General features: G+C 42.4%; 1 protein-coding gene and 1 long non-coding RNA gene across 2 annotated transcripts in view; one reads left to right on the forward strand and one right to left on the reverse strand.

Moving 5' to 3' along the window:
- The window catches only part of LOC145445863 (uncharacterized), a 126,924-nt gene that overhangs the window by 107,070 nt on the left and 675 nt on the right, over positions 1–19,179 (reverse strand). The gene's annotated exons all lie outside the window — the stretch shown is intronic.
- On the forward strand, positions 92–5,052 carry LOC145446250 (uncharacterized). Its single transcript, XR_013917239.1, has 3 exons — positions 92–226; positions 513–650; positions 4,171–5,052. It is a non-coding gene; the product is annotated as an uncharacterized LOC145446250 (long non-coding RNA).

A 19,179-nucleotide genomic window follows, 5' to 3' on the forward strand; every position in this document is an offset into this window, starting at 1 on the left:
GACTGAAAATGAAAAAACTCCGATTGAGTCTACCTATATTCGTTATTACGAGAGAAAGTATTTTCGTGTTTGCGCTCGCAGAAAGATCGTCGGCACAAAATTATTGATGTAGGCCTATATAAGCTGAAATCTTCGATATCGATATCTCCAAATGCCGAATAGCCTTGTCCTTTGCAAACTGAGCCCAGCGGGTGGTATACAGTCGACCCGCAATATACCCGAGTTTGTTTGTTCTGGGGTGTTCATGGTGTTTGTCCACTGTTATGGCCATTTACACCAGGCCGACATTCTTCATATTTTCCGTAACTGCCGACTTATAGCACCGCTGACGCGGATGAGGTGGCGAGGAGGAGCCTAGGTAAACCTCCAACACTTAGGTATCGGAATTAGGAAGTCGACCTCGGTCGGACTCGAACCCGCACCCATTGGTGTTGCAGCCGCGGATTATACCACTACGCTATCTCGCCACCCAATATACCCGAGTAATAATAATAAACCCCAATATACCCGAGTAATAATAATATTAACTTCGAAAATTTTACGCGACTGGCGCGGCTAGTGGGCAGCGCACTTCTTCGTCAATTTCATGTGGCCGTTTAGCCGAAAAGGTTGGCCACCCCTGGTCTATTAGATTACTAATTTACCCGTAGGTTAGTTATCTATAGCAGTGCTCTTCAACCGGGGTTTTCGTACACCCTAGGGTGTACCAGAATTTGCAAAGGGTGTACCACTCGGATGGGGTGTACAGGGGTGTACCAGATCCGAATTACAATGAGCCGATGGCTAGCTATCACAAAGGCAGGTTTATGGGTCAGTACAGGTTGACGCACAGGTTAATGAGCAATATGGTACGATGTTATCTCAAAGGTAATACTGTACACCGCTTGATTGTGAGGCAAATATTTCTCGTATTCATTTAGCCGTCGGCAATAGACCGATGGTTCCGTTTGGTGTTGGAAAGTAGCCTATGCAGTTAACAAACATGTGTTCAGCTATATAGTCATTTGTCTTTTTGTGATTTTTGAGGAAACCGCCGCGAAAGCTCAGACTTCTTGAATCGGTACTTCCTACCCGACGGTACTGTGAAAACCCGAGGTTTCCAGAATGTTCGGTATTTTCCGTTTGGAATATTGTTGCGCGAGGTATGGCTGGAGACCACGTGTTGGGTGAGTTGAGTGGAGAGTTGGCTGAGAGCGTGGCTGAAGATGGATGCGAGTGAGTATGTCTCTGTATTTGGTAGCGTGAAGTATTAGTAGTTTGGGGCAGCAGCGTGAAGTAGTGGTGGTCTTAGGCAGATAGGGCGTGAAGTAGTAGGTCTTGTATTTGCGGGCTTGAGTTGGATGTACCGGTCGAATCTCTGCGCGGATGGTTGGCTGGGGCACGGCCTAGTCACTGACGGTGCTGCGCGAGCACCTAGGGAGTGATGTTGCCCCGCTGGTAGTTCGTACTCGCTTGTAGATGCAAGACTGCTGCTGGGCTAGGTTTAGGCTGATGGGTATGTGTGCGTGAGGCTTGTGTGGAGTTTTGTTACAGTTTCCTGTGCAGTGTGTATCGTATAGGAGTTATAGATCGTTTGGGTTCCGTAATATGTGTCCGTGAGCATCGTTATTGTGAGTTTATCATGAGTTTCTTGTGTCGTATTAATATAATCTTATAACCGCATAGACTTGTGGTGGTGTCGGTTGTGCCGTGAGTGTAAGTGTCTTTTGAACAGTCGGCAGTTGCAAAGAGACGAGGTCCCGAGCCCAGTAACACACTCGTGATCCCCGTTACTGCTACCGGTATACGCCGTAGCGGGGTCGCTACAAATTTTGGCGAGCACGCCAGGACCTTGTTTATCTTTGTGATTGCCGCTGTTGTGCATGTGTATATTATGTCGACTATCGAGTGCCGGAGTATCGTATGAGAGATGAAGCAATTTGAACGGACGTTTGGAAAAGCAATTCGTTATTGTGTCTGCGGTGGCCAAGTGTTCAGTGTATTCGTTTATGACGTGAACAATTGGAATGAGCGTTCGTACTGGTTTGGCTACTACGAAGTATGAAGCGGAGGCCGATTATATTGAGTGGATTGGCTGTGAAGAATTGCAACAATCGCTTGGAGTACTTGAGCGAGACTCGAAGATGCGACTGAGTCTGGGGTTCTGTGCTGGCGGAGTGCAGTATAGAGGCGGCTGGCTGGAGATAACTGGGCAAGTGACGTTGATTGCGGAAGCTTCGATAAATGTGTAAGCTGGATTGCTGGACGAGCGGAGCATCGGGTCGTAACTGATAGCCCTGGCGTGGGCCGTGTCGAAGCGCAGGGTTGGCTCAGGCACTGATGACGGTGACAAGTTCGTCAGTGTGTGTCGGCGGCGGAGAATCGAACGTCTCCTTCCGGGAACCGTCATATGTTGATGGTGGATTCGCATTCGACTGAGGGCAGCTTGGACGGTGGCCATGGCAAGCTGTGGAATGCAGTCGGAACTAGTGCGGCGGACTTTGATGTCGGGGAGCAGTCTGTGAGGCCAAGCGTATTCATGTTATTGGAAGCTGTTTGTGGACTTGAGCGTACTGTTTTGGAATTGGGCAATTAGTGATTTCGATTTTGTTTAAGAAAATCTCAATCAAAATAGGCCGGGGTAGTGTGAAAACCCGAGGTTTCCAGAATGTTCGGTATTTTCCGTTTGGAATATTGTTGCGCGAGGTATGGCTGGAGACCACGTGTTGGGTGAGTTGAGTGGAGAGTTGGCTGAGAGCGTGGCTGAAGATGGATGCGAGTGAGTATGTCTCTGTATTTGGTAGCGTGAAGTATTAGTAGTTTGGGGCAGCAGCGTGAAGTAGTGGTGGTCTTAGGCAGATAGGGCGTGAAGTAGTAGGTCTTGTATTTGCGGGCTTGAGTTGGATGTACCGGTCGAATCTCTGCGCGGATGGTTGGCTGGGGCACGGCCTAGTCACTGACGGTGCTGCGCGAGCACCTAGGGAGTGATGTTGCCCCGCTGGTAGTTCGTACTCGCTTGTAGATGCAAGACTGCTGCTGGGCTAGGTTTAGGCTGATGGGTATGTGTGCGTGAGGCTTGTGTGGAGTTTTGTTACAGTTTCCTGTGCAGTGTGTATCGTATAGGAGTTATAGATCGTTTGGGTTCCGTAATATGTGTCCGTGAGCATCGTTATTGTGAGTTTATCATGAGTTTCTTGTGTCGTATTAATATAATCTTATAACCGCATAGACTTGTGGTGGTGTCGGTTGTGCCGTGATAGTAAGTGCCATTTGAGCAGGCGGCAGTGGCAAAGAGACGAGGTCCCGAGCCCAGTAACACACCCGCGATCCCCGTTACTGCTACCGGTATACGCCGTAGCGGGGTCGCTACAGTACTAAACATACACGCAATGCACATAAATGAAGTGACGTAGCCAGCCAGGGTAGAAACAGCTTCTATGTTGAAATCGAAACCCTATTGTTTTAAAATGCCGATTTTATGTCCAATATTTCGCCATAAATTTGCAATTTAGTATTTTGTAATTAGTGATGTAAATTAGCGACAATAGACTGTGTATAGCGGCATACGATCTGAGGTTACTGACATCTCTTGCAGCCCATGTGCTACTATCGACCGTGTGTGGAGTGGGCAGGCCTGATACGCAGTAGGCTGGTGCGCCTGCTATCATCGCTGATCTGAATTACCGCTTCTGCAGCAGTAGCTTTACATACTCTCTCCCCAATACTGTTACATTTAGGTTGATTATCGTTCGTAATGTCATGCTGTTTTTGGGCTGACACGAAATAAATTCCAGTTTGCGTGGCGGGCGGCCTAACTGGCTGCGAGTAGACTCTGTGACCAAATACTATTTTATTCAAATCCAAATTTTTTGACGGCAATAACTTCGCTTCTACTGGTTGGAATTGAACCAAATTTGAAGAATATCGTTTTTATAGACAACCTAATACTTTCATGGGGTGATTTATTTTTATATAATAAATAGAAACTTTCTTCTCCCGTAGCAATGCGGCTACTGGTTGGAATTGAACCAAATTTAGTGTGTCGGCTTAAGTTAGATAACCAAACAATTTTACCAAGTAGCCAGTACGATTTTTTGAGAAAAAAGTCATTTTTGAAGACCCCCAACGAACAGGGGTGTACGAGTTTTGAGCCAACGTTAAAAGGGTGTACCACGTCGAAAAAGGTTGAAGAGCACTGATCTATAGTAATCTAGAGTCTGTCCGCCGTCAGTAACATCGCATGCAGCAACGAAGGCATTGGTGCCGCCGTACCGGATTGTGACGACATAATCAATAGGCTACTTGTCAATTGTCGATAACATCATAGTTGCACTAGAACGCACTTTACTTCGTGTGTACACAGCATTAAAATTATGATGCGGCGTTTTAACACTGGCACTGTACTCGTTAAGATTAAGCCATACAGCTCAATTCAAATTTTAAATGTACGATTATTATTCAACTGTAACTGTAGTAAGAGCAATATGGGCGGATATAACGACGTGATCAATAGAAATTCGATATGTACCGAAATGGCCAGTGGTTTGACGTTCGATATTGGTGCACTCGTTACCAGTCCATCCGGTGTCGATCAAGTTTATCTAAATTTATTATTTTCCGGTTGAAACAAATCGAATAATCGAATTGAACACTGTGCCATGCATGTTGTGCCATGCCCATAACGAATTTAACTGTGCAGTATGCATATTGCACATTTACAAGTCACAGTGCGCGATAATCCGTGAATACTGGAGTATCAAGCCGACATCAAGAATGAGTTAACGAAACAGATGATTACCAATTGGAAATCCCGTATCAAATCAGTAATTTGTCTCCAACATAAAATACCATATGGTTTTGGGCTACTCTTCTGCCATCCCCCATTTACGCTCGAAAATCCTTACTGGAGTGAATGACGATGATGCGCAGTAATGAATTCCAATTAGCATGAATAATTGCATACTCAATAACACTGTCCAATTTCGCGGCCCGATTAAAGAACTATCACGAAAGAACGAGTATTTGCTCATCCGATTCATAGCAACGATAAGATGGAATTTATCGACTCGTGGTCGTCATCGACCTGTGCAACGAAATCACGTTTTTAGCCTCTCTCCCATTTCGCGTAATACATAGTGATCATTTTTTTTCGAACCGTATACAATTGGCCAACAAGGTTGTGCTGATGATGAAATTGCGGGCATGCCGAATACCCACAATATTCATATTTCGCATACCGAGCTCGGCACTCACGTATGAAAATTGAACATTGAACATATGACTGCTCTGCTGTTAAATCCCCAGGAACATGGTTAGTCGGAAAAGGTAGCGCCAAAGAGGGATAGATTCTAAAACTCGCCAAGGCCTGCTATTGAATTATGTGAACTCAGCAGATATGGTTGTTGCATATATAATAGCATCTTATAAAATACGTCGGAGCCGGAGCTACCCCTCAAATAACTGGCTCCAGCTCCAGCTCCGGCTCCGGCTGAATTTGATGTAGAGCTCCGCCTCCGGCTCCGGTAAAAATGCACGGCTCCGGGGCTCCGGCTCCGGGCTCCGGCTCCGGCTCTGGGCTCCGGCTCCAAAGCCCTGTATAGCATGTGGGGACCGTGTAAAAATGCGCCCTATCAGCGACCATCCACGATTTCCAATACACATATTTACATATTTACGATTTACAATAAATATATAAAACATCCTATGCTATTGTATACCTTCTCAGTTGAACAATTCGAAATATTTAGACCTCTATTAAGTTATTGATCATTCACTGATGCTGCGAAGTGTCACTACACGAAGAAAAATGATCATCGGCTCCAATTGATGGTGCAACAAACTGTCTCGGGGCATGGGTTACTTGATTGCTTGCCTGGATTGGATTACTCTACTGTTTGGCACATGGCAAATATCTTGGGTTTCAAGACATGGCTTTACCGAATTAATGATCTGATGGAATATCCCAAGAGAGCCGAACATAGGCAACTAAGAAATTGATGATGCCCTCGTTAGAAATTCAGCCTGGAGCCAATTATGATCACCATATAAAATTTGGTCATGCGGTAAAAGGCAGTGTGGTTTGATGCCAACAGAAAATATCAGCGGATGATCAGATCACTGACTATCGACTAACCGTCCTGAACTTCATCCCCGATTCTGATGTCCACTTCAAAAATGATATTTCATTTGCGAACTACAGCAAGATAAGCGCACTTCCGTAAATGCTATGAATCTGTCTATACAAGTGGCTATGAAGGTAGAGGAAAAGACATTGGCATAAAGTCTCAGCAGTTATTGCACCCTGATAAGGTTGACATGCATTTTTCTTCAACTATTTCGTGTGCTCTGGGTATTGAATGCTAAACAAACAACAAAATAAATTGCGCTTCTTTCCAAGTTCAGGTAGGGATTTTGTCCGGCCCGCGGACAGCTTTCCGCCTTACATGATAATGTGGCCCGCGGCCCCCAGTCTTCCGAGATTCCCCACTACTTGCTCAGATGCATCGAATTTTAGTGACTGTATGTTATTACACATGTATGCGCAGCGAGCGAGGGTGGAACTTTTACGCGTAAGTTCGTCGAAGCGAGAAGACTTTCATTATTTACATTCACGATGTACTCAACCCTAATGTCATTTGTGGTAATCATGGTTCTTGTGGACTACAATGTTCATTTGCACCACGCCGATATTTCTTATTTTTGATTCCGTAACCGTAGACTTGTATAACACCAGGGCCGTAACAGCACTTCGTAAGCCCCCCCCCCCCCTAAAAAAACGTTGGTCTTGGGCCCCCCACATGATGATGAACCGAGCCTCTGTGGCTTCACCTCCCAGACCTCCCTCACGCTCGCAGCTGTTTACCTTGATACTCGTCATCTACATTGGGCGCCTTTGACTGTGCCAGCTCATCTCGCCTGGACGCGCCAAGCGCGAAAAAATTAAATAATTCATGATTGAGTCGGCCATTATGATATATCGCTATCAATTTTATCCTCTCACTGCTCACGTAATCAGATTTACAGGTGAAGTGTGTTTGAAAAGGTAGGACCCCTCAATAATAATTAAACACCTTCGGGCGTATACCCGTTGGCAGAAACAAAACAGCACTTCGTCAGATCCCCCCAAAAAAACTTTGGTCTTGGGCTACCATAGGGTGATAAACCTACACCCAATCACGTTGTTTGCTTTTGCCACGAAATTAGCCGTACTGTGCACTAGTGCATTGAGGCAGCGCGAAGCGCGAAATTTTTTGATAAATCATGATAAAATCGGACAAAAAGATAGGGAATTGCATATCTATTGCTATCAATTTCATGTCGTCTGTGCTCACGTAATCCGATTTACCGGTAGAGTTGAGTGAGGTGTCTTGGAAACTGCAGGGCCCTTTGGTATGACTCCGTAACATGATGCTATGCAACCAATCAATGAAATCGTTTTGTGACGTAGAAAATCTAGCAGGGGTACGGGGTTCATCTTGATTTCTTATGTTTATTGTATCATAAAAACCAAATCCGTGCGATTGGGGTGTTGGCTACTGCTGTATAACTTGTTAATGGGGTAATATCGGTAGCCAGTACAGAAACTCATTTTACACTCCGGTCAATATCAATACCCAGACGCCGAATACATTGTCCGATCTGGCCTATACCGTTAAGAACTAAGCTTATATTCCCTTGCAAGTCGAAATTGTTGGCAAAGCGACGGCAGATATTGATTTTATGGGGTTTTATATCATTTGACTGCCCTAGTTGATACATTTGGTGACGTATATAACGTCAATATGTATTTCAGCATTGTGGCATTATATGGCCCGATTCGTCGCTAAAGGTATCGTGTTGTAGGACTACAATAATATAGGCTACATTTCACTGAAATGTAGGGTTGGAATTACTAATATGACGTCACGTGACGCCATGAGGTTCACGTTCGCGTTCACACAGAACCTTTCAAAAAGGTTCGCGTTCATACGAATCTGAACCTTTCATGAGGTTCACACCATCCCTGATGCATATAACAGCTTCTCATTGGCATTTTCGCCTCTGTCAATGACTGCATTTTTGGTCTATTTTTCCAAAAATAAACACCGAGCTTAGTGTGGATTCTTCGCGTTTTCGAAATAGGATGTCAATGTCTCCGACTTGATCCTAGTAGTCACTAAGATGAAAGCACACCACAACAGTCGGATGGACTATAATGATGCCTATAATAATGAGGCCGATATACATGATCGATATCTGCTGTCTTGAGGGATTATTCAATGGAAGTATTTCCTACAACAAATCTCAACATTTGTCACCAATTTGCTGGATAAAATAACCATATTTCAATATACTCTGAATTTCTCCGCGGGCCGTATGTTTGACAACATTGGTATAGAACGTTTGCTCAATGATAACATTGTCAACTGCCAGTGGTCGAGAGTTTTACCAGGTGTCAAAGAACTGTATTGAAGAAGCATCTCATTGTCCTTGCATTGGAGAGTTGCATGAGACGCTCAAGGATGTCGTACGTAGGTTGATCCCCAACGAGTTTCAACGTCTAGTATGGTCATTGGTCAGGCCATTGGTAAGTTCTGTCGCTTGAACTCTTTCCGTATATTGTTGGTGCGAAGAGTGCACACCACAGATCGTGCTGCATGTGCACGCTATAGCAGACATTTGGTAGACTCGGGTGCTTTCTGACCGAATCATTGACTGCGAGAGCCGACGTATGTGCAGCACAGCTGACCTGATGTGGGCGTTGGGTGCTCCATTGGAGACAGACTTGGACAACTAGAATAATTTCAGCTTTTCCGAATTAGATTAGAATTCGAATTAGAGCTAGACGGTTTTTTCCAAATTAGATCAGAATTAGAGATACACAAGTTGTTCCAAATTAGATTAGAATTAGAATTAGAGGTGCACGGTGCGCAGTTTTTTCCAAATTAGATTAGAATTACAATACTGAATTGTTAAAAACTGTGAAATTAGAAGAACGCGATATAAAGCATTTTGAAATGCTAAAATTGAATTCAGTTTCAAGTTACTATTGTTTTTGTTTCAAAGAAGGTATTTGCTTGTGCCTGTGTGCACTATTTCACACTAGCTGAAACGACTTTGGCGATGGCAACAGCATTCCATCGAAGGAGAATCAGATTGATATCAATAAGCATATTGGCCAATGGCCCAGTAACTGCCAAGACCAATATTCTTAGAAAACAACATAGTGTGTCCTCACATGATCAATCTTTAGGATGATATCGTCTTTCTGCTAGTAGCATGTCTGGCTAGCCCCAATATCGAATCATTAGTCGCAGGAAAGCCTTGTCTGGTATCGTGCGCAGCTCATGGTTCAGAATAAAATGACGTTTATTATCATGATAATTTTTGTTGTATTTGTACTACTTTAATAAAATATTGTTTCTGTTGTGCTGGTAACCATGAGCATCATCCATGTGTTAGTCTTAAGTAGTCCAGTCACCGCATTCTCCGTTCTCTTTTGGGATATTAGTCGACTTATATAATGACCTGCGCCACCATACATACTCCGCCGCAGAGTAGTTGAAACTGTTAGCTTGTGAATGACATTTATCGCGTCATAGCTTACATATGTTTTCATCCACTGCTCGATATGTTTGGCTCACATGCCGCATCAAACGAGGCACCTTTCGCTTCAATTGAATGATGATGTAAGTTGCGGATCTCTGTCATATCATGTCAAAAGAGGAGCCGTGTACCAGTGTACCAGTACCGTACTTCCAAACTTATTATATGTTTGTTAGCCTATTTGTCTTAGTCTTTATAATGTCATGTCTAGGTTGGGAACTTAGTTTAATATAGTAACTTACGCATGAATTCTTTTTAGTGGAACTGCAAGATACTAGTCATACAGAAGGAATGAGGACGAAAAAATGAAACAACGGAAGTTTGTACGGCAATTGAATTAATTCACCTTTTCTTGGGACTAGTCGTGCTACCTGCATGCATTAGACCTCCAGCAGCAATACTTTTTTTTTATCGTGAATGAATACACATTTTACCGCCCCCCTCCCCCCCCCCGCCATTTATGTGGGTGAGGGGGTAAAATTCCCATCTCGACAACCGCTGGTCGTAGAGTCATGATATATAGCTCAAAAGCTGCAGAAACATCATGTTTATTTGTCTTAAGAAAAAAGTGTTCTCTATTGTGAACACAAAATGAGTTACAGCACAAAAACACTAAAATTTTACAGCGGATAAATGGCAGGAGTAACTAAATTACATGTTGATGTGATTTACACAATAACAGCTAAATAAATAAATCTCATTATGTAAAAGCTCGCTGGTAAGAGCTATTACTCCATCTATTTTTGGAGCAGGCCCGCGAGTGGCTCATCTGATCTTTGCGGGCTAACTGGGACCCACGGGCACCGCATTGGTGACCCCTGATCTAGAATATGGCTGTGAAAGGATACTCTGAATGCATGGTCGTGGGACCCCTTGAGTGGGATGGAAGGACACAATCGTGCTTCGACTGCTGCCTTAGTAGCAAATATGTGTGAGGCTCTGGCTTCCCAGCCCCCTGGGGCTTGATTATCCCTTGATCTATGAAGCATACGAGCGTACGTAAAAGATGTGCTTGGCGTAAGACGCAACGATGTGTGTGGGCGACGTCGTGCGCAAGATAGGTAAAATGGTAAAAGAACATCCATGCTATTCGAAAATGCATGGCGGGTATAGCCGTTAGTGGGTCGGGGAATGCCGCTGATGACGCCCGATTAAGTTGATCACGAATACTGTTGCGTAATACCCAAGCGGGCAACGTCTCCATGAGAAAGGAGAATAGGCAAGTCATGCTTTGACTGTGGCCTCAGTAGCAAATATACCATGTCAGCAATGGCCTCCCAGCCTCGTCTGAGGATGGGTTGGTCTTTGGTGGCAACAGAAAGAGGTCTAAAGGATAATCCGAGAGGAGAAACAAACCGGCCCCAGCGTGGAAGATGCATTAAGGCGTCATGTTGTCTGTCCGGCAGGCTTCAGAGGGTATCGGAGTGTGCTCGCGGGCGGATGCCTATTGTGCCGCCTACGATCTTATGAAACTTGTCAAGCCCTGGGTAAAACCGGTGTGGCCCTCAGTGGTCTGGACTTGCGTTACGACTGTTTCCTCCCACCCTACTGAAGGGGGTTCGAAGACCAATCAGGGTCTCCTTCCACAGCCATATTCCAGATCAGGAGTCACCAACGCGGTGCCCACGGGCTGCAGGTAGCCTGCAAGAACCAGATGAGCTGCCCGCGGGCCTGTTCTAAAAATAGATGGAGTAACATCTCCTACCAGTGAGCTTCTACATAATGAGATTTATTTATTTAGTAACTTAGTTACTCCCATCATTTACCCACTTTAGAATTTTAGTGTTTTTGAGCTGTAACTCGTTTTGTGTTCACAATAGAGAAAACATTCTACTTACAACTGATAGAAACATGATCGTTTTGCAGCTTTTAAGCTATATATCATGACTCTACGACTAATGTTTGTCGAGATGGGCAATTTGACCCTCTCGCGCGCAGAAATTTGGGGGTTGCCGGCTGGAAAATGAGGACAATCCCCTAAAGTCAATTTTTATTGAAGCTTTAGGTAATTTTTCGGGATTTAAGAACCTCGTTTTTAGGTTTAAAACAAAAAGTCATTTTCACTCCACACCTATTATACAGTTTGTCCCGATGTCGTTTTGAGAGCGTGAAGAAACTTTTGTGGTATTTTAGCATCGCGTTGCTTTGGGATAGGTATGGTATGGATGAACGTGAATTTACAAGCTGGCCTGTAATCTGATATACACGGCAGCATGTATAGCTAGGCGGTAAAATTACAGTCTCGGTCGAAAATGTAGATTGGATATACCAGAGAGGGGACTGTACCATTACAGTCTAGCGTGTAAAGCTAGATTACCCGACGGCTGTAAGTTAAATTTACATTGAGTGACGATAATGGTATATTACTGCCAAGTGGCTGACCACCCTGCTTCCAGACATTTCGCGGTAAATAGGGGTTATTTTTTGTACAGTGTAACAAACTTTTGATAGAAATGCGTTATATAATACAAGCATTTTCTGTCCGTCTGGATCACTCCCACGTGCCTAATGTTTGACACCCGTTAGGGATAGTGTGAACCAAAGAATATTGAAGGTCCTTCTATATCAGGCCTGGGCCAAGTGCGGCCCGCGGGCCAAATGCGGCCTGCCGAGCGGTTCTGTGCGGCCCGCGAAAGGTTGCTTGAAATTACCTCCAATTCACGAGTGTTTCTCTATATATAAACCAATTTCTATCAGCAACAGTCATGACTCATGACCTTCCATGCCATCAAGCAATCTGTTGGGGTTGCTAGCATCCCTGTTGGATTTGTGATGTGGCGATAAGGGGGCGCGAAATTTTTTACTATGATAAAGGGGGTCGTGTCTAATAAAAGGTAGTGAACCACTGCATTACACGATCTGTGTTTCAAATTGTTACGTGATGTGTTTACAAATCCATAATTCGTGAAACAAGTGAATCAGTGCCCATGATGTTTATGTATATCACCGCCCATAAAGGATGTCAAAAAAGAAAGCCGAAAAATGAAATTCAAATATAGTTAATAACTTCAACCTTGGCTGAACAACGAGGACATTTCGGCAAGCTGCATACTTCTCGGAATCCACCTACCCAGACAATAAGCTATATATAATCATCAGGACTGTAACTCCCGCACCCCAAACCCCCCCCCCCCCCCCCCCCAATTGGGTGGCGAGCTCGACGATCGCCCAAAATTATTTCATGAATGAACATAAATTATAGGGTATTTTTTTTGAAAATTTATGCAACTTCATTCAAATTTTTCTCGCGCTCCTCGCGATTTAGAGATCGGTGTCTTTTTTTAGAATTGGGCATTTAGGCCTTAGCCATTACCGCGCGCCACGACGCACCAAGATAAATGAACTTTAGGCCAATACGGGATTCCGAGAAGGCACTGCAATTTCAACTGCTGCTCATAATAGCAAAGTAAAGGGAAAAAATGCTCGACAGCGAGAAAATCTTGGCCGGAAAGGACTGCCCTTATGTTGACCGAAAACCACGAAGTCCAACTGTCCATAGGCAATATTTGCCAGTGAAGAAATGCCAATCGAAAATCGGGTGCGTCTTTTTAGTTTGGCACGCTTTGGCGATTTCAGTATCATTTCACATAGCAGACGGGAGGTCACAAAATAACAACATGTAACGAAGTAATTATACCAACGGTCGCTCCCGAATATTTTGTACCTCACTCAGCTATCGCGGTAAAACTGAGTAGGCCACTATACGTATGGGCTGAGAGAGGTTAAAAAATATAGCAATATATTTGCAATTACCTATATTATTGACCGATTGAATCATGAATCATGAAAAAATTCCGCGCTTGCCGCGATTAGGGCATAAAAGGTAATTCAAAATGTATCATGTTTAACATTGTTCTAAAATATCACAAAAAATAAATATTTTTGGTGGTAATTAAACGTCACTTTGTCATTCTCAAATATCAACACATCCACTGAGCACCAATTCGTACAATTCACTGCTTCCAATTTAGAAATAAAATCAATACACTGGATATTCTAAAATTTCTCACTCGGCCCGCCAACATATTTCGGCTTTTCATTTGGCCCGCGGGGAAAAATAATTACCCACCCCTGTTCTATATTCTATGGTGTGAACCTATGAAGTACATATTGACGTTTTAAACTCCGCCAAATGTATCAAATAGGGCAATCAAATGATATAATAATCCAATAAAACAATATCTTCCGTCGCTTTGGCAACAATTTCGATGAGAACGTGCGAGGGAATATAAACTAACGTGGTAACGGTCCAGGCCAGACTGGACAATGTATCCGGCGTCTGATTATTACGATGTTGATATTGAGCAGAGTGTAAAACGGGTTACTACTTACTATGCTTTCTAGTTTCTACCGATATTACCCATTAACAAGTTAAACAGCAGTAGCCAAGCCAACAAACCAATCGCACGGATTTGGTTTTTATGATACAATACACATATGAAATCAAGATTGACCCTCACATCTGCTAGTTTTGCATCAAATAACGATATCAATTTCATTGATTGGTCGAATAAGATTCATTCGCTGACTACCTATACATGTAGCGTATATGGCTCTTGATGTTGTGTGATTGCAGGTCAAGCTCACAGCAGATAGTCACTAAATATTCAAAAACGGAAAGCTGGATATCTCAACCAAACTTTTGTAACAAAACAAGTAAGATTTCTGAGATTGTCAAAGTGCATGCTCGTTTAGTGCGTTTCTTTTTTATGCTGCCAGCGCCATGCATAGAGTGGCCAGTAGTTGAAATGCACTAAATATCAACCAAAGATATTATAATGAAGTGAAAATTGTAATATATGAAAAAGGTTCACAGTGCCGAACCTAACAAGGTTCGTTTGTGAACGTGAACCTCTAAATTAGTGGTCCTCAACCGCCAGTCCACGGACCGGTGCCAGTCCGCGACTACTTTCCTTCCGATCCGCCAATTATATTTCACTTTTACATTTTAATTTCAAGAGGGAATATGTTGAATGCTTATCCATTGATAAAATAAATAAAATATAAAATTTTAAACTAATTTAGAACTTATAGAGAAATTTTCGAAACTTTATTCAACTTTTTTCAATTTTTCCGCGCGATTTCGCGTCACTAAAGTCCTCTTGATTAGTTGTTGCCACTTTGACCGAAAAGGACTGGCCTCTGTTGACCGAAAACACCGATATATATATGAATATGTCCATTTCAGGGGTCGAGAACCTTTTTTGTCCGAAGAGCTATATTGGCCCTATTTTTTCCATTTTAACTCCCAAAGAGCCATACATGTAAATTTACTGTTATGTCACAATTGAAATCCGTGACGTCATCATCGTCTTGGTAGCACTAATTCGAACTCACTACATAGGATTCGTCGTGTGCGCCACATTTTCTCTGTAAAAATTCGTACTAATTATGCTAGTTGCCTTATTTAGGCCAGCGAAACTTGAGTTACGAGAGCGTAAGTTCATCGTGATGCTCCTTTTAATCACGAGAACCCATGATCACATGCGTAGGTGGAGCCAAACATGGTCACTACAGCAGTAATGCCTATACCCACTCTATAAGCTGTGATATAGCAGTGACGTCGGGTCAGGGGAGGCAAGTAAGCCAGTACCTCACCTGTCGTCAGTATGAGTGAACGAAATTGTGAAACCTTCGATTACTATTGGTATTTTCTATCGAAGTTCATGAATGACAAGATTTTGAACATTTTTCTCCCAAAATCACCCAATTTTCATATTTATTGTTCGGGAATATAGCGCAATGCGAGAGGTAAGGTCTCGATATTGTCGAAGATAATAATATCATTCTACTTGGCGTAGTCGGTTAAATCCACGGCCTTCTGCGCGAAAGACTGTGAACAACTCTCGACAGTCGACTCAGCAGACTCACTACCGTACAATCTCATGGATGCCATCATGAACATAATTAATTACGATCAAAACCCTAAAAATGTCACTCTCTAGCACCATGCTTGCAAAATAATCGACTACATACTTAACATTTTTGGATGATTTCAATTTTTGAAAGTACACCGGTCCGCAAAATATTTTTTGAAATTTTACCGGTCCACGAGGTGAAGAAGGTTGAGAACCACTGCTCTAAATTGCTGAGGCTCACACACAGAACGCGAACGTGAATCTAACGTTCACACCACCCCCACATTAGCGTCGACTTCTTGTTATTTGCAATAGTAATCACGTGAACATTTGCATGACCGGTCAATGATATGAAATAAATTGCAATAAACAAAATAATTGGTGTCTGCTGTGAATTAATATACCAACGCAGCGTTTGAGTTATCCGCACGAGTTGCGAATATATTGCTCAATATTGTATGTATGTAAATCGATCAATATAAGTACAATATTTGTAAATATGTTGATAAGATTTTAATTGTTTACCTCCTCTGCGACAAAGACTCAATTCATGCGAACTCTCGATAAATAACCGAATACATCACTTATTGAACAAATATCTGTTTCGTGGAAGATTTCTGTTGACTGGCACGCAACGTTCGGGGATTATTTAAACACTGACTGTCAATAAATAGGCTCTCACTGGAGACTATGTTTTGCCTTCATATCATGAATATATATTTTTAACCAACTTGTCCGCACAAGTCCTAGAAAATTCCCATGACATATAGATTTAATATTGATGTCAACGAGTAGGCCTATATAACTGTACAATAAGCACCACATCGGTGATATATCCGAAGCTTGTCGAAGTGATCGTTGGCTTAGTAAGAGTGTGACGGAATCTAGATAATTGTTTGTAAATCCAATGTAATAGTTCTGATTTGTTCCATTTTCTGGTGCGTGGCTTATCACCGTATTTTCGTTTTGGAAATAGAGGGAATATTCGGTGGTCAGCAGGCTCTCAACTTTACATGTCAGGCGGTGATCCTTGGCGGAATTATAATGTACAGGCAGTGGCAGTAAAAAATTCAATTATGCCACTCAAACAACAATGTTGGCGAGGTCTTGATATTACTCAAGAACAAGTATAGAATATTCCATGTATATACTTGGATATATTCCCCGATTGTAGTTCTGAGTATTCCACTCCTTTAAACGACGTTGATCCACCCGAAAACTACTTTTGTCCTACGCAGAAATTGAATCATACAAGACTTACAAATTATTGCACTGTGGAAGCTTCAAAATTATACGTAAGATTATGGATTGAATACCGCACAGAATCGCTTCATTCATCCCCTAACAATCTACCATATCATATGCTTGATCATATTCCCGCTACTAATAGTAGGGTTCCCACATTTTGAAATCCAAATGAACACACTTTTTCAAAGTTTTAAAATCTATAATACCGGAAGATAAAACGGGTGATTTCGAAATTTTTTCGAGCAATAGTATTGGATTGACTAACAAAGAGGTCCTATCTCCGCTCCCGCTCCCGAAATACCCGTCAGGGTGTTTTTCATTTCTTTTTTTAGCCAACCCTGGCGTTCAGTACGTCGGACTCCCATTTTTGCAAGTATTGTAGCACACTTTTTAGAAAAATAATTCAAATTCCGAAAGACATTCGAGCGTCCTTTGCGGACACTATTGATTTCTTGAAAAAGTGGACAAATCCTATCAAAAGAGGACTTATGGTAAATCTAACTAATAGGAAATACCTCGACGCCTAGTAATGTTTCATAATATTTCCTATGTATAGGCTATATATATATATAATTTTGCGAGAAATCTGGTATTCTATTCACTTCCTGTTTCCATTACAGTAGGGCTTGTAGAAGCAATCCGCATCAAAGATGTTGTCTCACGAACAATCATGAGGTGCTTTAAATATTATTATTCCTCGCTTTATTTAAAATCTTTGTTGACTTTTCGAAACTAGTTCAGGATTGGAATATAGTTGTCGGTGCATCGAACTCAGTTCCAAACAATGCTGTCCGGCCTTCGCGATAAAAGAATTTGGCTGATTTTAGCCATACAATGCGCATTTCTTTCCCACTTTGGACGTGCGAGTCTGTCTTCCACAAAAGTCACGATCGACAACGGAGGTTATAGAGGCTTGGTCATCGCGATTCATCCTGACGTGGCAGAGGACGAAGAATTAATCGACTCTATCAAGGCAAGAGTTTCTATCTAATGAGTATATGTTTTTATATATGCAATAGAGTGACGAATAATGTGTAAAGTTCTGACAGTCACAATACTATATATGCTCGCCACTCTACATACAGTATTTGTTCAGTAACTTTCTCTTTAGCCAACTTCCATCTCTACTCATGCAATGTTTTAAGTCGAATTCCTTACATTTTCTATAAACAATTGTCGATATGTAGGAATTCAGTCGGATTTGCAAGGACTGTATGACTATAACGTTCATATCGCATTCGCATATCAAGCTTGGGATTGCTGTTATCCGCAGAGCTTTTATATCAGGGTTTACCTTTAGCGAAAAGACTATCTATTTCTTCCCGTGTACCATCCCTGATGACGGCTGTGAATATGCACTCGATACACACTAAACCTTAACCCACCTAAGATTTATACCGCGGGATAAATCGAGTACAACAGTTTCATCAATATTATGCATTAAAATAGGAACGCAGGAACGAATGCACGTATAGCAACGTAGGATTTATGACCGAGATATAATTCTGAGTCCGGTTCTAATTTCATATAGGCCTATCACCCGTTTCGGCCCTTTGGGTGTGGGTATACTATTATGGCCTACGACAAGATTTTGTGCGGCCCGCGAGAGCCTCAAGTAACGTTACATAAATATTAATAAACAACGCATTTATAACTTCGGGATTTGCTTTCAATAAAAAATCCGCTGAATAGGCACAATTTATCAAATTAGTCACAGCTGCTAAATAAAGCAACAGAATTATTAAAATGTCTTGAGACAACAATACGTTGAAGTCGTCTTCTCAACAGAACGTGACTAAGGCAACTTTTACAGAGTAACACATTAAGCGATGTGGCTAATCGTATATAAAGGTAGCATGATGATGCTGGCACCATTACGTGCCCTGACGTTAAAGCCAACATAGATTAAGCCTGTCTATGAACAGATCGCTGCTCTCAGATTCAAATTTCCTTCCAGTTCCTAGTATCGACACAACCCACTGTCACCTCTAATTTCGACAAAATACTTATTGAAGATGACATGATCAACTTATAGATTTTACAATCTCGATGATGTTTCTGACGCGTGTACGTTGTCATCAAAGATATCGATTCGATGGATAGTGTGTAGAAATTTGCTTCAGTGCTTGATTTTGTGAAATTGATCACTCGATTCAACGATGCATGGTCTCAAAGCTCACAAATTAAGTTACCTGCAAGGAGGTCGTGAATAGAATAGTTGGAACAGTGTTGACATAAGAATAGAGCCCAATACCTAAGAGTCGTGCATAGATAATGCTACATGAAGGATAAATTTCATATGACATCAACGGACGGAATAAATGACTTTTGTGTAATGCAATGGTTCATGGAACTACGTTGCGTACAATTGGTTGTCTGCGCCTTCTCTATTTCGCACATGCCCAATTGCTTATAAAAATGTAGCATACTAGCTTTAGAAATGCATTCATTCCGGTGGGTGATGCTTGGGTCAGGTGCTGTCATTAACACTCATATTTGGGTCGCGGTC

The sequence above is a fragment of the Botryllus schlosseri genome, chromosome 9 (genome assembly GCF_051294905.1).
Source record: "Botryllus schlosseri isolate E-star chromosome 9, Bs_hap1, whole genome shotgun sequence".
NCBI classification, from domain to species: Eukaryota; Metazoa; Chordata; class Ascidiacea; order Stolidobranchia; family Styelidae; genus Botryllus; species Botryllus schlosseri.